Raw genomic sequence first — 17,699 nt, forward strand, 5'->3', positions numbered from 1 at the left:
ATACAGTTAAATTTTAATGTATACAATGAAATACTGTATTTATAGTATTATTTCAAACATACCATAGTCTAACAAAATATCAATAATTGTATAAGAGATTTTAGCTATTCTTGCACCCAGCCTCAGATTTTTAAATAAGCACTTTTTAGATTTATAAGTAACACTGAAGGAATGTCTCTAAGAACTTATCAGATTAATATACATGATTTCTGTCACTTCCATGCTCATAAAATTAAGAAACTCTCAAATGTCATTTCTGATTAAATATCAAAAATTACTCATAAAAATACCATAACTTGGAAATTGGGAAGTTACTGAATTTTATAGCAAGAAAGTGTATAACCTCCTCTTTAAAAATAAAAGTGAAATATATTGTACTTATTCCAGGGTATATTTTTTTCTTTTCTTTTTTTTTTTTGAGACAGAGTCTCGCTCTGTCGCCCAGACTGGAGGGCAGTTGCCAGATCTCAGCTCACTGCAAGCTCCGCCTCCCGGGTTTACGTCATTCTCCTGCCTCAGCCTCCCGAGAAGCTGGGACTACAGGTGCCCGCCACCTCGCCCGGCTAGTTTTTTGTATTTTTTAGTAGAGACGGGGTTTCACCGTGTTAGCCAGGATGGTCTCGATCTCCTGACCTCATGATCCGCCCATCTCGGCCTCCCAAAGTGCTGGGATTACAGGCTTGAGCCACTGTGCCCCGCTTATTTTTTTCTTTTCTTTCTTTTTTTTTTTTTTTTTGAGATGGAGTCTTGCTCTGTTGCCCAGGCTGGAGTACAGCAGTGCAATCTCGGCTCACTGCAAGCTCTGCCTCCCGGGTTCATGCCATTCTCCTGCCTCAGCCTCCCAAGTAGCTGGAACTACAGGTGCCCGCCACCATGCCCGGCTAATTTTTTTGTATTTTTAGTAGAAATGGGGTTTCACCATATTAGGCAGGATGGTCTCGAACTCTTGACCTTGTGATCCACCTGCCTTGGCCTTCCAAAGTGCTGGGATTACAGGGGTGAGCCACCGCGCCCAGCCATTCCAGGGTATATTTAAAGAACAATATAATGAAGCAATGTTAAACAATCAAAAACAAGACTTTTTGGATATTATATAGAATTATGTGTTTTTATTATTTTAGCTCATTCAGAATATAGTGGTGTAGGCATTTTCTAGAAGATACATATAATCCAACAATATGTTACTGTTATTTTCTTAGATTAAATGAGATTTGCTATTAGATGAACAATTATGACTTACTTTATATGATGGTTCAAATATAATTTTAGGCCGGGTGCGGTGGCTCATGCCTGTAATCCCAGCACTTTGGGAGGTTGAGGCAGGTGGATCATGAGGTCAGGAGATAGAGACCATCCTGGCCAACATGGTGAAACCCCATCTCTACTTAAAAATACAAAAATTAGCTGGGCATGGTGGTGCACACCTGTAGTCCCAGCTACCCAGGAGGCTGAGGCAGGAAAATTGCTTGAACCCAGGAAGTGGATGTTGCAGTGAGCCAAGATCGTGCCACTGCACTCCAGCCTGGTGACAGAGTGAGATTCCGTCTCAAGAAAAAGGTTAGGCCTGGTGCGGTGGCTCATGCCTGTAATTCCAGCACTTTGCAAGGCTGAGGTGGGTGGATCATGAGGTCAAGAGATTGAGACCATCCTGGTGAACATGGTGAAACCCCGTCTACTAAAAATACAAAAATTAGCTGGGTGTGGTGGCGTGCATCTGTAGTCCCAGCTACTCAGGAGGCTGAGGCAGGAGAATTGCTTGAACCCAGGACGCAGAAATTGCAGTGAGCTGAGATTGTGCCACTGCACTCCAGCCTGGCGACAGATTGAGACTCCAACTAACAAAATAAAAATAAATAAATAAAAATAAATAAAAATAAACAGGTTAAAGAAAGAATACTTTTTTAAAAATTAAAGGAATGAGGAAGTCTGGAGAGAGTAGCACAATCCCCAAAACTCTCGCAATCCAGATGGTCGCTGGGCCAGGGTTAGGTCTTGTGTCCCAGCCCTTCTAGATGTTCAAAAAATCTGCAACACAGACACGAGTTCTAGAGTCCTTGGGGCGGGGCGGGGAGGGGAGGGTGACACAGACGAGGAGGGAGGAGGGGCTCCCTTGAGTGGGTGTGCAGGTCTCAGAGGGCTCCTCAAGCCCTGCAAGGTGGCCTTGGGCCCCTGGCATCCCCAGAGTCCATCCACAGGGCACTGGGGCCTGTGTGCTCCTCTCTGCTGAGCGGGTTGACTGGCACAGAGTGTCTATAAATGTTCTACAGGAGGCACTGAACCCAGGTACGCACAAGGGCACCTTCAGGGGGCTGGATCCTGGATACTGAAACAGATGTAGAGGGACTGGGAAGCTCAAGGATCAACAGGCAGAGTCCCATGGCCCCGGGCCCTGGGAGGAGCAGCTAGTCTGTCGACACATGGCGAGATGGGGACCTGCCCCTCCACCTGGTCCCTCCATGCCATGCAGACAGAGGAGCTGCACGTTAAATGTGTGCAGCTTCCTGGAGCACGTCATTATTATTGTCTAATGAGACTTGACCTTTCCAACATCCCCACCAACCCTGTCTATGCATTTTAATTTTAAAAATCATTATATTTTGGTAAAACACACATTTCTCACTTAAAACATTCCAGCATAAAAGGATTACAGAAAACACTTATGTTTTAAAGAGTAAAAAACAGGATGTGTGTGTGTGTATATATATATAATACACATAAACACACATTCATATATGTGTTAATTTCATATTGGAAAATACATTTAAAACAGCGGCTCTCTGAATCCTACCCCTCAACTCCTCCCGTTAGCCTGGCCCTGACTTGTCTTCAGGGATTTGTTTTGTTGGCATCTGACACAGACACAAAACTATCGATGCCCGAGCCCGTGCTCTCTACACACAGAAGCCTCCAACTTCATCTTGAGAAATGGGGCCATGAGGCCACCTCGGGCCCCCAGGTCTCCAAGGAGGCTGAGGGGTCCCTGGGACTGGGCACATGCCAGCGGATCCTGGATTCTGGCCTTTCCCCTACTTGATGCCAGGACCTACTGAGTGCCCGCAGGGGTGCCATGCTGGGCTGCACAGGTTGTGTGGCAAGAAGCCTGGGGACGCCTCCCTCCCTCTCACACTTTCCCAGGAAGCATGAAATGGGGATTCATGTGTCTCCTCATGATGAACTAGTGATGCTCCCTGTTGCTTCTGGGGGCTGGGAGGGCAGGGCTGGGTCCCCTCAAATGAGCTCAAGTGGCACTGCAGACAAGAACACAGGGCATGGCCCTTGGAATCCTGCACATGGCAGCCTGACCAGCACCTCAATCTTTCCCTCATTAAAGCAGCCTGTGGAGGGCTAGGCCCAGCAGGCCCAGGGCATCTTCACTTGCCTGTAGACTCAGGGGCTGCTATGAAGAGGGTGTCTGTTCCTTGGAGGATGTTCTCCTCCAAGGCATCCTTTACTTGCCTGAAGGGATTTCTAGCATTTAAAAGAAAGTCCACAGCCGGGCGCAGTGGCTCACGCCTGTGATCACAGGACTTTGGGAGGCCGAGGCAGGTGGATCACGAGGTCAGGAGATCGAGACCATCCTGGCTAATCTGGTGAAACCCCATCTCTACTAAAAATACAAAAAATTAGCTGGGTGTGGTGATGGGCGCTTGTAGTCCCAGCTACTCGGGAGGCAGAAGTGGAAGAATGGCGTGAACATGCGAGGTGGAGCTTGCAGTGAGCCGAGATGGTGCCACTGCATTCCAGCCTGAGCGACAGAGTGAGACTCCGTCTCAAAAAAACAAACAACAAAACAAACAAACACACACACACACACACACACACACACACACAAACAAAAGTCACAATAGGTCAGATCAGGCTCTTCAGCATCCTCATCCTCACTGAACTCGCTGGGTTTCCTGACGGGACAAGAGAGTGAGGGCAGCCATGGGAACACGGGCTCTTGTCTGCCTTCCCCAGGTCATGCTGCACCTGCACACTCACATTTCTTCTGCCGTTCAGGCTTTGTCTCTATTGCTTTTTCCGCAGGTGCTGGGAGAGGACTTGTTGGCATCTGGAAGGAAGAAAACAACTGCACAGGTCCACAGACCCCAGGGCAGCAAAAGCCTTTTTTTTTTTTTTTTTTTTTTGGGGGGGGAGGAGCGGTTTGCCCAGAGCAGACCCGGATGTCACTGGGAACCTCTCCAGCAGGATAGGGACAAGCTCTTTTGATCTCAGCCCAGCTCCCTGCCTGGATCCTGCAGTGTTGCTCAACAGGATTCAATGCTACAGCCTGGGGGCCAGGAATCAGGGCAATGCTGGGAGAGCAGGCAGGAGGGCTGCAGAGGGACTTTACAGACACTGAAGACCCGGGACATCGACTGCCACGATGAGACCAGGTGCTTCAGGGGGCTGATGATAAGACGGAAAGAGAGAGGGGGCCAGAGCTAGAGGAGGAGCTCATTAGTCAGAGGGTGAGAGAGAGAAGGAAGCAGATCAGTTACATGCCGATGGTCGTCTGCATGGTGGGACTCCTCCACATCTGCTCCAGAAGCTTCAGGGTGTCCAGAGCGGCAGCGGTGATGGGTCAGCCATGGGAAGGAAAGGGGAGAGTTAGAGTGGAGAAGGCACTTGGATCCTGTTGTCCTGGGGCTATGGAACCCCACAGCCTCTGGTGTGCTCATCTCCAGGGCCTTCTCCACAACCTGGATCACTTCCTCCCTGCAGCTAGGGAGGGGCCTCTGACTTCCCACACTTTCCCAGCCCTCACATTTCATAACTGTGTCCAGACAGGGAAAGCCATGTCATCCGGTTCCTCCACGAGGTGGCTACCCTCCACAGGACGCTGTGCACGACATGCGATTCCCTCCCTCCTCCTCCTCCTTTAGGACATGTTTCTGCTCTTCTGACGAGTGCCATGTCCTTCCTCCCTGTTGATCACCAATTCCACTGCTCTCTGACATAAGAACATAGGAGGGAAGGGCAGGGCTGCACTGCCAGGCCCTCTGTAAGTCCACGGATTGCACCGTAGGTTGGCAGCACCTGCCACAGGCCTGGGGCTGAGTTGGGGTCTGTGGGAGGCGATGACAACCGATGTCACAGGCTAAGTGACTGTTGTATGCCTAGGATGACCTTAGGGACTTGGAAAATACTCAACCCTCACAAGAATCCCACAAGCTTCTGAAAGCTTAGAAGCGCTGTAATGGGACTCTAGGAAAAGCCCCTTGTCCCACTGCCTTAATCCGCAGGTGAGGCCACAGTTGTCAGCACAGGAATGAAGGGGCCCTGCTGGGGCTTGCCTGAGCTGTGGAAGGACTGGGCAGGAGGGCACCTGGCAGGCCTGAAACAGGGAACAAGCTGGGCCTGACTGCAGTGTGTTCAGCAAGACAAACCTGTCAGAGCAGAGAGGAGAGTGTGATGACAAGGGACCCCCGTGCCAGCTGCCCAGCGGCTCCAGCCTGGGCCCAGCCGCTCCAAGAACCAGGTTGTAAGGAGGGTAAGAGCCACCGCCTGCAGCGACACAGAAGTCTCTCCACACACACACCCGGATTCCTGCTGGCCACGGAGGGCCTTGGTGACAGCTGGACACTGAATTCTCAAATGAAAGCCAACTGAGGATCCATTCCTAGCCCAAGGATTTGGGATTGGGCGAGAAGTGAGGCCAGAACCGTGCTTGAGCACGGGATCCCCCCTCGGGTCTCTAGGACGGGGGACACTTAGTAATACCAGAGGAGGATTCTCTACCTCAGGAGACGAAGGGAGTGCCCTGTGACCAGGAGCAGATGGTGAGGGCTGGACAGGAAGGCGCTGCTATAGGTCCCGAGAGTGCAGAGGGAGAGGGTGGACCCCTCCCACCTCCCGGCACATGCATTAAGAACTTTGTCTCCAGGGTCACATAGCGTCTGTGAGGGGCTGTGTCCCACTCCACTCCCCGCACAGCACTCAATGCCATACCTGCATACTCACCTCTTATTCTCCATTCACAAAGGATGCTACCCGCTCCCACCCTCCAAAACCCAGGACTTTGGTGCTTGCTGTGGCACAGGCAGGAGAGATCTGGCCTTCTGGAAAACGTCATCTGTGCACACCAGGGAGAGAATCGTGGGGACCAGCAGAGTACACGTGATGCCCATGGAAACAAAACTCCTACTGCTTTCTCATTAAGATGCACAAAGAACAAACCACACCTCTACACCTATTTCCTTTTATATTTACTGACTTCACAGCTCCCAGCTGAGGCTCCAAAGCCACAGGTGTAACCCAACTGCCCCCAAAAACCCTGTGCCACGGGCCCCACCTGGAGTGTCTCTGCTATTTGAAGAGTTGTTATAATTGGTTTCAGAAAAGCTGTCCTCAGAGCTACAGACACACAAACATCAGAGAAAGGTGACTTCAGAGTGACATCCAGCACTCCTGCTCCATGCACACCACACTGGATGACAGCAGATGCCCTGCTCTATCCTCTGTGATCTCAGACTTTCCCTGGGCCTGAAAGAAACCTGAAAAAATCCCCTTTCACCCATTCACCTTCACTGGCCCATTATGGCTCTCAGCTCCACTCTGAGAACCCCGAGTTTCCAACATAGATGCACACGTGTTGAGTTAGGTGAGTGCAGTGAGCGGAGAACCCCGAGTTTCCAACATAGATGCACACGTGTTGCGTTAGGTGAGTGCAGTGAACGGAGAACCCCGAGTTTCCAATATAGATGCACACGTGTTGCGTTAGGTGAGTGCAGTGAGCGGAGAACCCCGAGTTTCCAACATAGATGCACACGTGTTGCGTTAGGTGAGTGCAGTGAACGGAGAACCCCGAGTTTCCAACACAGATGCACACGTGTTGCGTTAGGTGAGTGCAGTGAACGGAGATCCCTGAGTTTCCAACACAGATGCACACGTGTTGAGTTAGGTGACTGCAGTGAACGGAGAACCCCGAGTTTCCAACACAGATGCACACGTGTTGAGTTAGGTGACTGCAGTGAACGGAGAACCCCGAGTTTCCAACACAGATGCACACGTGTTGAGTTAGGTGACTGCAGTGAACGGAGAACCCCGAGTTTCCAACACAGATGCACACGTGTTGCGTTAGGTGAGTGCAGTGAACGGAGAACCCCGAGTTTCCAACACAGATGCACACGTGTTGCGTTAGGTGAGTGCAGTGAGCGGAACCCAGGCCAGGCTCATGGCAGCTGGCCCGTTCTGGGAGGACGGCAATGCTCGCTGCAGTTGAAGCATTGGGCTACTGGGTAACTCGAAGCATGGCTCTCCAGAGGAAGTTTTGAATTTTTAATATTATTTATCAAAATTAGTTTAAATGTAAATAGGCATAAATGCTCCTGAGACCCACACTGAAATACACAGGTTTAAAGACGAAGATGAGAAAGACTTCACTCCCCTGCCCTGGTGCTTCCTGGCAGAGCAGCTTGCTGCTCTGATCTGGTCATCCACGGATGGGTACTTCCCGGGCACATGCACAAGCAGCAGGCCCCTGTGAGGCCTGGGGATGCTAACACACGGAGGACAGCAGCCCGGTCCAGAGGGCTCCCCAGCAGGGGCTGCCTTGTGACAGAGAAAGAGCGTCCCCTGCAACACTATCCAGACAGGAGCAGAGCAGCAGCAGCAAGGGGAAACCTCACCGTCTTCAGGAGCCCGTCCTAGATGAGAACCCACGCAGGCCTCTGGATCAGCGGGGGCTCAACAGACTGCACAGGTGAGCAGGGAAACTTCACGCTTTGCTAGATCTCAGCACGGGGCTGTACGCATTATAACGTCACTGCGGCTCAGATAAGCTGCCCAGGGCTGATGTGCCTGAGATGAGAAGGAATGAGGAGGACACAGCCCCTGTGCTCATGGTGACCAGCCATGGCCAAGATTCTTCCAGCCAGGAGTGAGAAAACACAGACTTTAGGAATGATGATTTCAAGATGATCTCAGAGAAACTCTCAACCTGATGTCTTGTGGATTATACAAGAGACTTAAATGGTGTCATTGCCATCAACGACAGAAAGAAGAAGACATGGAGGAAAAACAAGTTCCTCTCCCTCAGTGCCCAGGAAGACTGCCAGGCAGTGCTCAGACCAGCCACAAAGTCCAAGCTCTGTTCCCTTTCCCTCAGATGGGGCCTGAACAATCTGGCTGGACCCAGGACATGACATTGAAGTGACTCTCCAGCCCTTGCAAACTTGGCTTCCCCCCATGACTTGGGTGCCCTCATGCCTGCCTTCTGCCCCTTGAAATCATGCTCCTTTTCAGGCCCAGGCCAAGGCTGTGCCTCCCTCTGTTCTCTCTCTCTCTCTCTCTCTGAGACCACTGGGCAGCCGGCCATAAATTCTTAGAATCCCCTCTCCCTCTCCCTACACCACCCCCCTCCTCAGAGCCCACTGGGCAGCCGGCCATAAATTCTTAGAACCTCAATGTTGGTAACACTGATTTGTACCTTTAATCGCACACAGCAGAGGACCCCCTCAGAACCACAGACAAACTGTGACCTAGAAATTAAAGACAACTAGGGGAATTCAGTTATGAGGAGACAGGTTCTGGGGCAAACAAGGGACATTTTAAAATCATGCAGCCTCACCATATTGAGAAGAGGGAAAAATATCATCACCTACAGAGCAATCCAATTCAAATTACATACAATACGCTTCCACCAAGTGCATACTCCACAAGAAACTCAAACCACAATTTGCCTCGTTTTATATACATACGGATTGAAACCAACCACTTTGACATAGTTTTTGCACAGGCTTTCAGAGTCGAACAAGAACCTTTATCAACAGTGGGTTCAACAAGGACATCATGGAACCTCTGCTGTAGAAAAGGCTTGTGAAGAATGGAAGTGGCAACAGTGAGGTGTCATGACCACTTCAATGCCAGGAGGAAATAGGACGGTCTGTTACCAGGTGAGGTTTATTGAACAATGAGGTTTAGAAGGGGATTCCCAATGAAAAAAAATCAATCAGTAGGGATCCTGAGAGAGTTTTGTTCTATTACTACCCAATTAACATGTGCCTGGGTGTTGACAGGATTTCCTTTGGATTAACCGCAGTGTCCTCTGCATGCAATAAACTACACACATCATAAGCTTACATTTTCACTAATAATTACCTATGCCTCTCATCAGGCTGCAAGAGTGATGGCATTTTTAATTCATAATGTGGACACTAATAAGGGGGAGACACACACACACCCCCAGGCACAGTCAGCACCACACTACATGCATGCACACACACACACACACACACACACACACCAGTCCAGTGCACACAACCCCACCCCACATACAAAGAATGCAGCTGCTCTCAGGGACTGCAGAATGTGCCCATTGATTCTTATCTGGAACAACCATTTGTCCCATCACAACCTAGGTCCTCATTCACAACAGGGAGCTCAACTCCAGCTGCCTGCGTACAGGAAAGCCAGTGAGATGGTGCCATATTCCTCATCATCTGCATGATTCATCCACACAGGAGGGATTGCCCCATACAACCATTGTCCTGCACTCCCGGGGCTGCCTGTGATAACAGAAAACCTATTGCTATGAGCACCAGACCATGCCACGTCCTCTGTGTGCAGGTCTTTTCCTAACTTGGTGACATTGGAAAACCAGATGGCAAACAGTGCTCAGGTCAAAGGAACCCAAAAGAACAACAGGACAAACCAGCTCATGCTGAAGACACAAGTTCGTTTTGTAGGATGCTTCCTCTAAGTCCATGTTGCTTGGCAAGTAAGTAATTTGCTTCCAAGAATTAAATCAAGCTGCTAAGGAAAAAGCTCACTGCCACACAGTGTGTGACGGGTGCTGCCGTGTCTGTGGAGCCCAGTGCTGCTGCCATTCACACTGGCTTCAACACATCCTGTCATGGGGGAGCGTGTGGGGGCGCTGACCCTCTCTAACTCAGCTGTTAGAGATATGAGCAGGGAAGATGGGCACCAGGCTAACAGCCAACTTGTTTTTGAGATCACATATCGGGTGCTGTCTCTTGGGTGTGTGTGTTACTAAGCTGGAGTTCTAAGGCTCGTAGTCATGATTTTTGTTTTGGTTTGGTTTTTTGTGACAGGGTCTCACTCTGTTACTCAGATGGAGTGCAGTGGCAAAATCATGGCTCACTGCAGCCTCAAACTGCCAGGCCAAAGCAATCCTCCCACCTCAGCCTCCTGAGGAACTGGGACTACAGGATCACGTCACCACGCATGGCTAATTTTTGTATTTTTTGCAGAGACGTGGTTTTACCATGCTGCTTAGGCTGGTATTAAACTCCTGGGCGCAAGTGATCTTCCTGCCTCAACCTCCCAAAGTGCTGGGATTACAGGCATGAGCCTCTGCATTGGGTCCAATCATATCTTTAAATACAGTAAGACATGTCCCTGATTATTCTCTGCTTTTGAACAGGAGCTGAGAAATGACCCCACCATTGCAGCCAAAAGCCTGTGACTCCCCTATGAGTGTTTCACATTAATGACCACCCCAAGGTCCACTGTATTGCTACCCTGCCTTACACCATCACTGACAACAACTTATAACAATGGGCAGTGTCTGGGATCTCTCTAGGCTGTCATATTCCACATGCACACACAGTTGCTGGAACTCCCTGGTATGGTGACAAGTTTCACCAGGGCTGTCTGATGAATGCAGAGTAGTAGTTCATCACGCCAACCTTTTACCCATTCCTGAGTTCATATTTGCCTTTTCCATTCAGGAAACTGAGAGCTTGGGAAATTCATCTCTCCACTGTCTCCAATCTGAGAACTAGGGATATTCAACTAACCTTCAGGTACAGCTATGGTGAAGGATGAAAGGGTTGACTGATGTCAAGTGTACAATGGGGATGGAATTTTGTTTCTAGAACACCAATCTTTGGGTCATGCTTTGCATAGGGGAACATGCTTTCTAGAGAAAAGGATGCAGACTCCCAAAGACAGTCACAGTCACTCCACATGGACTCTCTCTTCCATACCTCCCCACCCTGATGCACCCCTATGCCTATTTAAATGACATCACTGCCTCTGGGAACTAGAGTGGATGGCCACAGTTGTTGATTAAATTCTTCATTTTTTTTTTTTTTCACCAAACTTCCCAAACCTCATTTCCAGCAGGAAGCTCAAACTAGGAGGGCTGTCAAGCAAAAGCAGGGAGGAAAGTATCAGCTTTCTCAACACTAAGATTTTTCCTTAGCAAAGGGATGATCTCAGAGTACGCACCTCCTGCCTGAATTGCTGAGTCCATCTGCAGAGAGAAAGGAAACACTGTGAGCATCAGACCATGCTGTGTCCTGCGCGCATGGGCCTTTTGTTTACTTGGTGACCTTAGAAAACCGGTTGGAACATGTTGCTTGTGGCAATGGCTCCCAAGAAAGCCTAGAAGGCACTTGTGGAAAGGCACAAGAAAACCTGTTTTGCTAAGATTTTCCAAATGATTTTGGGTGCAAAGTCACCACTATTTTCAAGAAGAATGAGTTTCTCCTGAGGAAAGTGCTCTCTGCCATGCAGATTGTCACTGAAGCTGTCATCTATGAGAGCCATCTGGAACAAGCTCCAAGTTGGTAATGGACTCTCACATACATTTGCCCACCAAGATATTCTGTAACTCATCTATAATGTCCGTGGTAAGATGTGCGTATCTTAATTCAAATCAAAGAGAAAGAAGCCAAAAGAAATAAAATTCCCATCTCAAGACAAAGAAAGAAGACTTTACCGAGTGATCAGTCGGAACCTGTTCTAAGGAAGTCTTGCTGGTCCACTCCCCCACCAGGTTGTCCTGGAAATCTAGGAAACACAAAGTCACTGTCAGCCATGGGAACTGCTGACAGACCTCTGGCAGCCTTGTGTGGAGGACACAGGGCTGACATGTGCGAAGGAGGTGGGGTAAGAATATGGGCTGAACTGCTGCTGGGCTACCCTCCTTGGTGGTGAAGGAAAGCAAAGGAGACCATCAGGATAGCCATGGGAAACAGGGGCTTGGGTCTCAGGCTAAGCCACCCTCATCACTGTGAAGGAGGCAGTGTTCACACAGGCAGCATACAAATGCACACATCACTCCAGGACAGGGTCTCCTCACAAAAAGACGCCTGGTAAATATTCTCCTTTTAAAAAAAGTTACAATGTTTAACTTTCTTGAATCTACATATGCTCCTTCTGCACGTATCATCTATATTACTGGATTTTAAATCATTATTGTGGTAAAAAAAAAATACACAATATATGTAATATTGATTATTAAATGCAAACTTCAGTGGCATTAGTTTCATTCACAATGCTATGTAGAAAAGTAAAAACAGGCCGGGCACAGTGGTTCACGCCTGTAATCCAAGCACTCTGGGGGCGGGTGGATCATTTGAGGTCAAGAGTTTGAGACCAGCCTGACCAACATGGTGAAATCCCATCTCTACTAAAAATACAAAAATTATCCAGGTGTGGCGGCAGGTGCCTGTAATCCCTGGTGGCAGGCGCCTGTAATCCCAGCTTTTTGGGAGGTTGAGGCAGGAGAACTGCTTGAACCCAGGAGGCGGAGGTTGCAGTGAGCTGAGATCATGCTACTACACTGCAGCCTAGGTGACAGAGTGAGATTCTGTCTCAATGAAAAAAAAAAAAAAAAAAAGAAAGAAAGAAAGGAAACTAAAAACAATCTTATTTCGGTTTTCTTACCTTCCATTTTAGGAAACTAGAGAAAAAAGTATAGTGTAATGTAAACCAGACACAAAAATAAAATTAAAAAAACCACCAATATTTGCAGAAATCATTATAATAGAAATAAGAAACAGAACAAAACCAAAAGCTGCTTCATAGGAAAGATAAATAGAATTGATAAACCTCCAGCCATCTAACTGCAAAGAAAAGATAGAAGATACAATTTACAAATAAAATAAATAAAAGAGGAATCATTCCTGCTAATCCCAAACAATTAAGAGGATAATAAAGGAATACTTAGAATAAATCTATGCTCACAAATTTGACAGCTTAGATGAAAACGACAAATTCCTTCAAAGGCAGAAACTATCATAACTACCCAATGGAGACTCAGATAATCTGACTAGGCTTATGTCTATTATATGAAACTGAATCAATAAGAACTTTTTAAAAATGCCCAGGTGATTTTACTGAATTCTACCTAATTCTTACAAAGGAAGACATAGTCTTATTACATAAACAACTGATTAAAATTCTAAACATTTACCCAGTTGCATTTTAAAATTATGCCCATTGCAAAATCTGCACAAGAATGAGGGCAACTGTATTCATAACTGCTGGAACTGGAAGCAGCTGAGATGCTCTGTAGGCAGTGAGTGCACAAACCCATACTGTTACGTGGATTCTACAGAATATGATTCACTGATAAAAATTAGTAGACCATTAAACTACAAAAAGGTATAAAAAATCTTGCACGTATATTGCTAAGAGAAATCAGTCCTAAGTGGCTGCATACTATATGATTCCAATTCTATAGAATTCTGGGAAAGAAAATCTATAGAGACAGTAAAATAAATGATCTATAATAGTCGGGGGTCCTGAGAAAAGAAAGGGATTAAGAGGTGGAGCACCAGTCATGTTTTGGATGTGAAACTCTTCTGTCTGGGTGATTAATGACATTATGAGTTTGTCAAAATCATAATAATTTTGGCTGAACACCACAGGGTGAGCCTTAATGCAAACTCTAGACTTCATTAATAAGATATCACTACTGGATCAGCCACTGCAACAAATGCACCACATTCATGTAAGATGTGATCAAAAGAAAAGATACTGAGCAGGGAGGGTATATGGAAACTTTCTGTTCCCCTTCAATTTTTACGTTCATTTAGAAGTTTCACGTCATGTCCATTTGTTTGAAAATGTGGCAACACGATCTCAGGAAGAGTTCGATTTTAAGAACTTGCACTGTGAGTTGCACTTAAAACTGTGCAGACCGACTGTGTAGGCAAATCCCTGTACTGAGATGAGACAATGTAGAAACGTAGCAGATGGGAGTGACCAAGACCACAGGGCCTGGTGCACAAAGGTCTGGGCTCAAGTCCTTATTGGAAGCTACATGAAACTGAGAAGTTCTATAGACCCTTCTGTTTCTCAGTTCCCTCTTCTGAGTGTGGAAATGTTTATAATGGGCCGTGTTATGTTACAAGAGTAAAAGTAATTAAACAGAGGTAAAGCCTAAAGGAACTGGGTGCTTCCTGAGTGCCATAAAGTGTTCAATCATTTTATGTCTGAAAGATTAAGCCAGGCCCTTGGTAGTGGGTAACATAGAGAAAGTGCTTGGGGAGGATGAAATTTTCTTTCTCCTTCACATGGGCCTGATGCTTTAGAGCTCATGGACAGTTTTTGTTATTTCCTGTGATGCCCACATCATCCTGGTGGGATGGGCAGGGCAGGGGCTGCCACTGATAGTTGACAGCTCAGGGAAGTGAAACGAGAGATTTGAAGTGACCTGACCAGAGTCACAGCACTCAGGAATGATGGATCTGGGACAAGAATGTAGATGGCTTTCTGGGGCAGAGGTCCCTGAACACCCGAGACCTAAATCATGGCCTGGACCCTGAACCAGGAGCTCTTTTCACTCCCTTTCTCAATCCTCCTGCTCCAAGGGATCTTCAGGAAGGTGGATGCCTGGAGGTAGCTAAATCCAGAGAAGAGGTCAAATCATTAAAACAAAACTTATGTCTCTAGATTTTAATTCTTGACCTAAAATATGGCACTTTTCTGCAAACAAAGCCTCTCTGATGAACAAATTCAAATGTCTGGACATCCTCCCCAGCAGCTTCACACTGCCTGGCGGTGAGCAGCCCATGACCAATGACTACCCCAAGGGCCCCCGAGATGGCTCAGATCTCAGAACATTCAAAGCCAACTACCACCTGATGGCTGTGCCAAGAATCGACTTCCCTTCAACTGACCAACCCTGCATGAGCAGTTAACTGAAAATGGGGCCATCAGGGCTGGGGCTTAAGTGACTCAGTGAATTAAACCTGTGACCCTCACTGTCTCACTGACTACTCATCTGAGCAACTATCTGAGCAGGCTCAACTAAGGCCTGCCTGAGAGTGGGTAGTGTCTAAATGAAGTCTACTGAGTAACCTGGAAGTCACACTTGATGAGAAGGTTACTGGAATTTAATGAGACACAGTGTGAGTTCAGACACGAGTGAATATTGTATTATAGCGTAACGTAAACAGAAGAGCTAGTAACTGAAGCAGGGGGATAGCTGGCTCTAAGTAACAGCGTGGGCGGTTTCCTGGTCACCTGAAACAATTGAGATGTATCAAAAAGCCAAGAGTAGAAAATCATGTTACATCTGAGACAAACAATATTTTAGACCTTTAAAAATAACCATTTTAGTATTACAGCAGCAGAATTAGAACCAAGGGGGAGAAGATAAGGGAGCTGATGAAAATTTGAAGGAGCGTTATCATCCAAGCCAAGTATAAAGATGCACCTTTTCCAGGGGAAAAGAAACAAGGCAATGATGTGGGCCCTATATATTACGTGTAAACCGACACAGTAAAAGTTGAACTTCTGAGGTATAAATCTGAGAAGTTTTAAAACAATAGATTTCAGAATGAAAAATTATTACTCTTGTAATTTCATTGAGAGCAAATTAATATCTTAAGAAGAGCTAATTTTTTTAAACCAAAATTTTAATTTGCTATTAGTGTGTTTTTATATTATAGTTAATTTTAATAAGGCCTTATAAACAAATCTATCTAACCCATTTTGATTGCAAAGTAAGATTTTCATAAACCTTTTATAACCTCTAATTTTTTTAAAAGTTTGTAACTTTTTATATCTACTCGATTGTATTTACCTTTTAAAAATGTCTTTAATTCAAAACAATCCCTCAAAACCTCTTAACTAGGCTATGTTTCCCATTAGAAAATTTCAGTTTATTTTCTAAAAATCTCTAGATTTAAACTGTTCCAGTATTTGATTTCAGATTTCCACATCTCTATTCAGGAGACTTTGGCCTGTAATCTGACTTTCATGGACTGTCTCATTCCGTATTTAGTATCAAGATCTCCTGATACGATGAAGGCAGTGGTGTTGTGTTTTTTCTGGATCTATTCTATGAAAGGGTATGTACAAAATTGACCTGGGAAACAGTACATCTTTCTAAACAGAGAAAAACGTTTAAGGCAAAAAGCTTGATAGCATAATCAAAAATGCAATTTGAGTCATAAAACTAAAACAAATTTATAAATCTGTAGAAAAACTGGAGTTTGGGAGATAAAAAAAAAATCAGGATGACATTTTAAGTACCCGTCTCATCCGAAGAAACTGCAATGAAAGATGGAGATAAACGCGCCTTCAGTGCAGCAGCAAAGGCTGCCTCCCATCTTTACCAGGAGTCTCCCAGCTGCCAGTGCAAACACAGTGGCAGTTGGGAGAGAAGTCAGAATACACATCATCACATGACCTCAGTGATAGGTCATCACACAATGCTCCAATGAACACAGGAACACGTGCTATACTCGGGGGTCCAACTGCCGATGTCTAGACCAGAGCACTTTCACAAGGACAAGGGGTCCACTCAGAGTCCATGCTTCATTTCAAAATCTGAATCCCAGATCCACAGTATTATTCTGTGTATGAAAGCAATGTTACATGAGGAAAAAAAAAAAAAAAAAAAAAACAGATCTGCCTTCCAAATACATTTGAGAGTGAAAATTTCAGGGTGAAGAGCGTCAAAACTAACACGTTCAGAATAAAAAAAAGAGGTTCCATCCTTGATTTGAAATACCATTCCCATCCATTTTTACTATTCCTGAGTCATCAGAAATTTGTATATTCAGGAATTTTAAATTTGTTCCAGACTAAAGTTTAAAATGCCTTAGTATAAATCCAATTTTTAAGCGACCTCTAAGAATATAACTCAGTCATTGTTTAAAATCTTCTCTTACCGGCTATCTATATTATCTACTGTTTTTCTCTGTATGCAACCAAGCTTGCATACTTACTAATTTCTGAAACTCTTTGAGTTCACTGAGAGATTTCTCTGAATGTATTCATGAAAGACTGGCAATTCACCCAGAGATGAAGAAAAAAGCAGCATTACATGTTCACCAATGTGCTGTTTGAAAATATATAAAGAATGATTTTCTAAATGGAGAGGTCTGATAACCTCAGACTCCAGGATTAAATGTCTTCTGGCTCATCAATCAACACCCAGTTACACCCATTCTTATTATCTGGTCATGAGAATTAGCACTTGGAAGTCAACTGACAAGCCCCACAAAACATGGAACAACTGAAAATTAAGAGAATAAAAACGAGAGCGTTATCATGTTTAAAACAAAGTAGAGGCCAGGCGCAGGGGCTCACATCTGTAATCCCAGGACTTTGGGAGGGCAAGGCAGGTGGATCACCTGAGGTCAGGAGTTCCAGACGAGCCTGGCCAACATGGCAAAACCGTCTCTACTAAAAATACAAAATATTAGCCAGGTGTGGTGGCGGGCACCTGTAATCCCAGCAACTTGGGAGGCTGAGGCAGGAGACATCACTTAAACCTGGGATGTAGAGGTTGCAGTGAGCCAAGATCGCACCATTGCAACAAGAGCAAAACTCCATCTCAGACAACACCACCAACAAAAAACAAAGCAGATACTCATTAAGATACGAAATGGTTCAGTGCAAATTTCCATCACTGCAGATTGATCACAAGCTTTAAGAATTACTAAATCAAATGGTGCACTGATGAGGTACAAAAACTGCATTAATACAGATGCTGCCATTTTTTT

The 17,699-nt window shown here is 46.0% G+C and overlaps 1 protein-coding gene across 3 annotated transcripts in view; it reads right to left on the bottom strand.

Moving 5' to 3' along the window:
- Nucleotides 1-792: 792 nt before the first annotated feature.
- Nucleotides 793-17,699, bottom strand: part of LOC126940869 (putative ankyrin repeat domain-containing protein 26-like protein) — a 54,415-nt gene continuing 37,508 nt past the window's right edge. Inside the window, exons 15-16 of one of the 3 annotated variants that reach the window (XR_007720948.1) lie at nucleotides 11,672-11,742; nucleotides 6,869-11,203 (exon numbers count right to left, since the gene is read on the bottom strand). The gene's annotated coding sequence lies outside the window, so the exon portion shown is untranslated. Of the gene's footprint in view, nucleotides 11,743-17,699 lie in introns of all 3 variants that reach the window. The other 2 variants (XR_007720947.1, XM_050767093.1) reach the window with 2 other exon arrangements.

The sequence above is a fragment of the Macaca thibetana genome, chromosome 17, assembly GCF_024542745.1.
Source record: "Macaca thibetana thibetana isolate TM-01 chromosome 17, ASM2454274v1, whole genome shotgun sequence".
Taxonomy (NCBI): Eukaryota; Metazoa; Chordata; class Mammalia; order Primates; family Cercopithecidae; genus Macaca; species Macaca thibetana.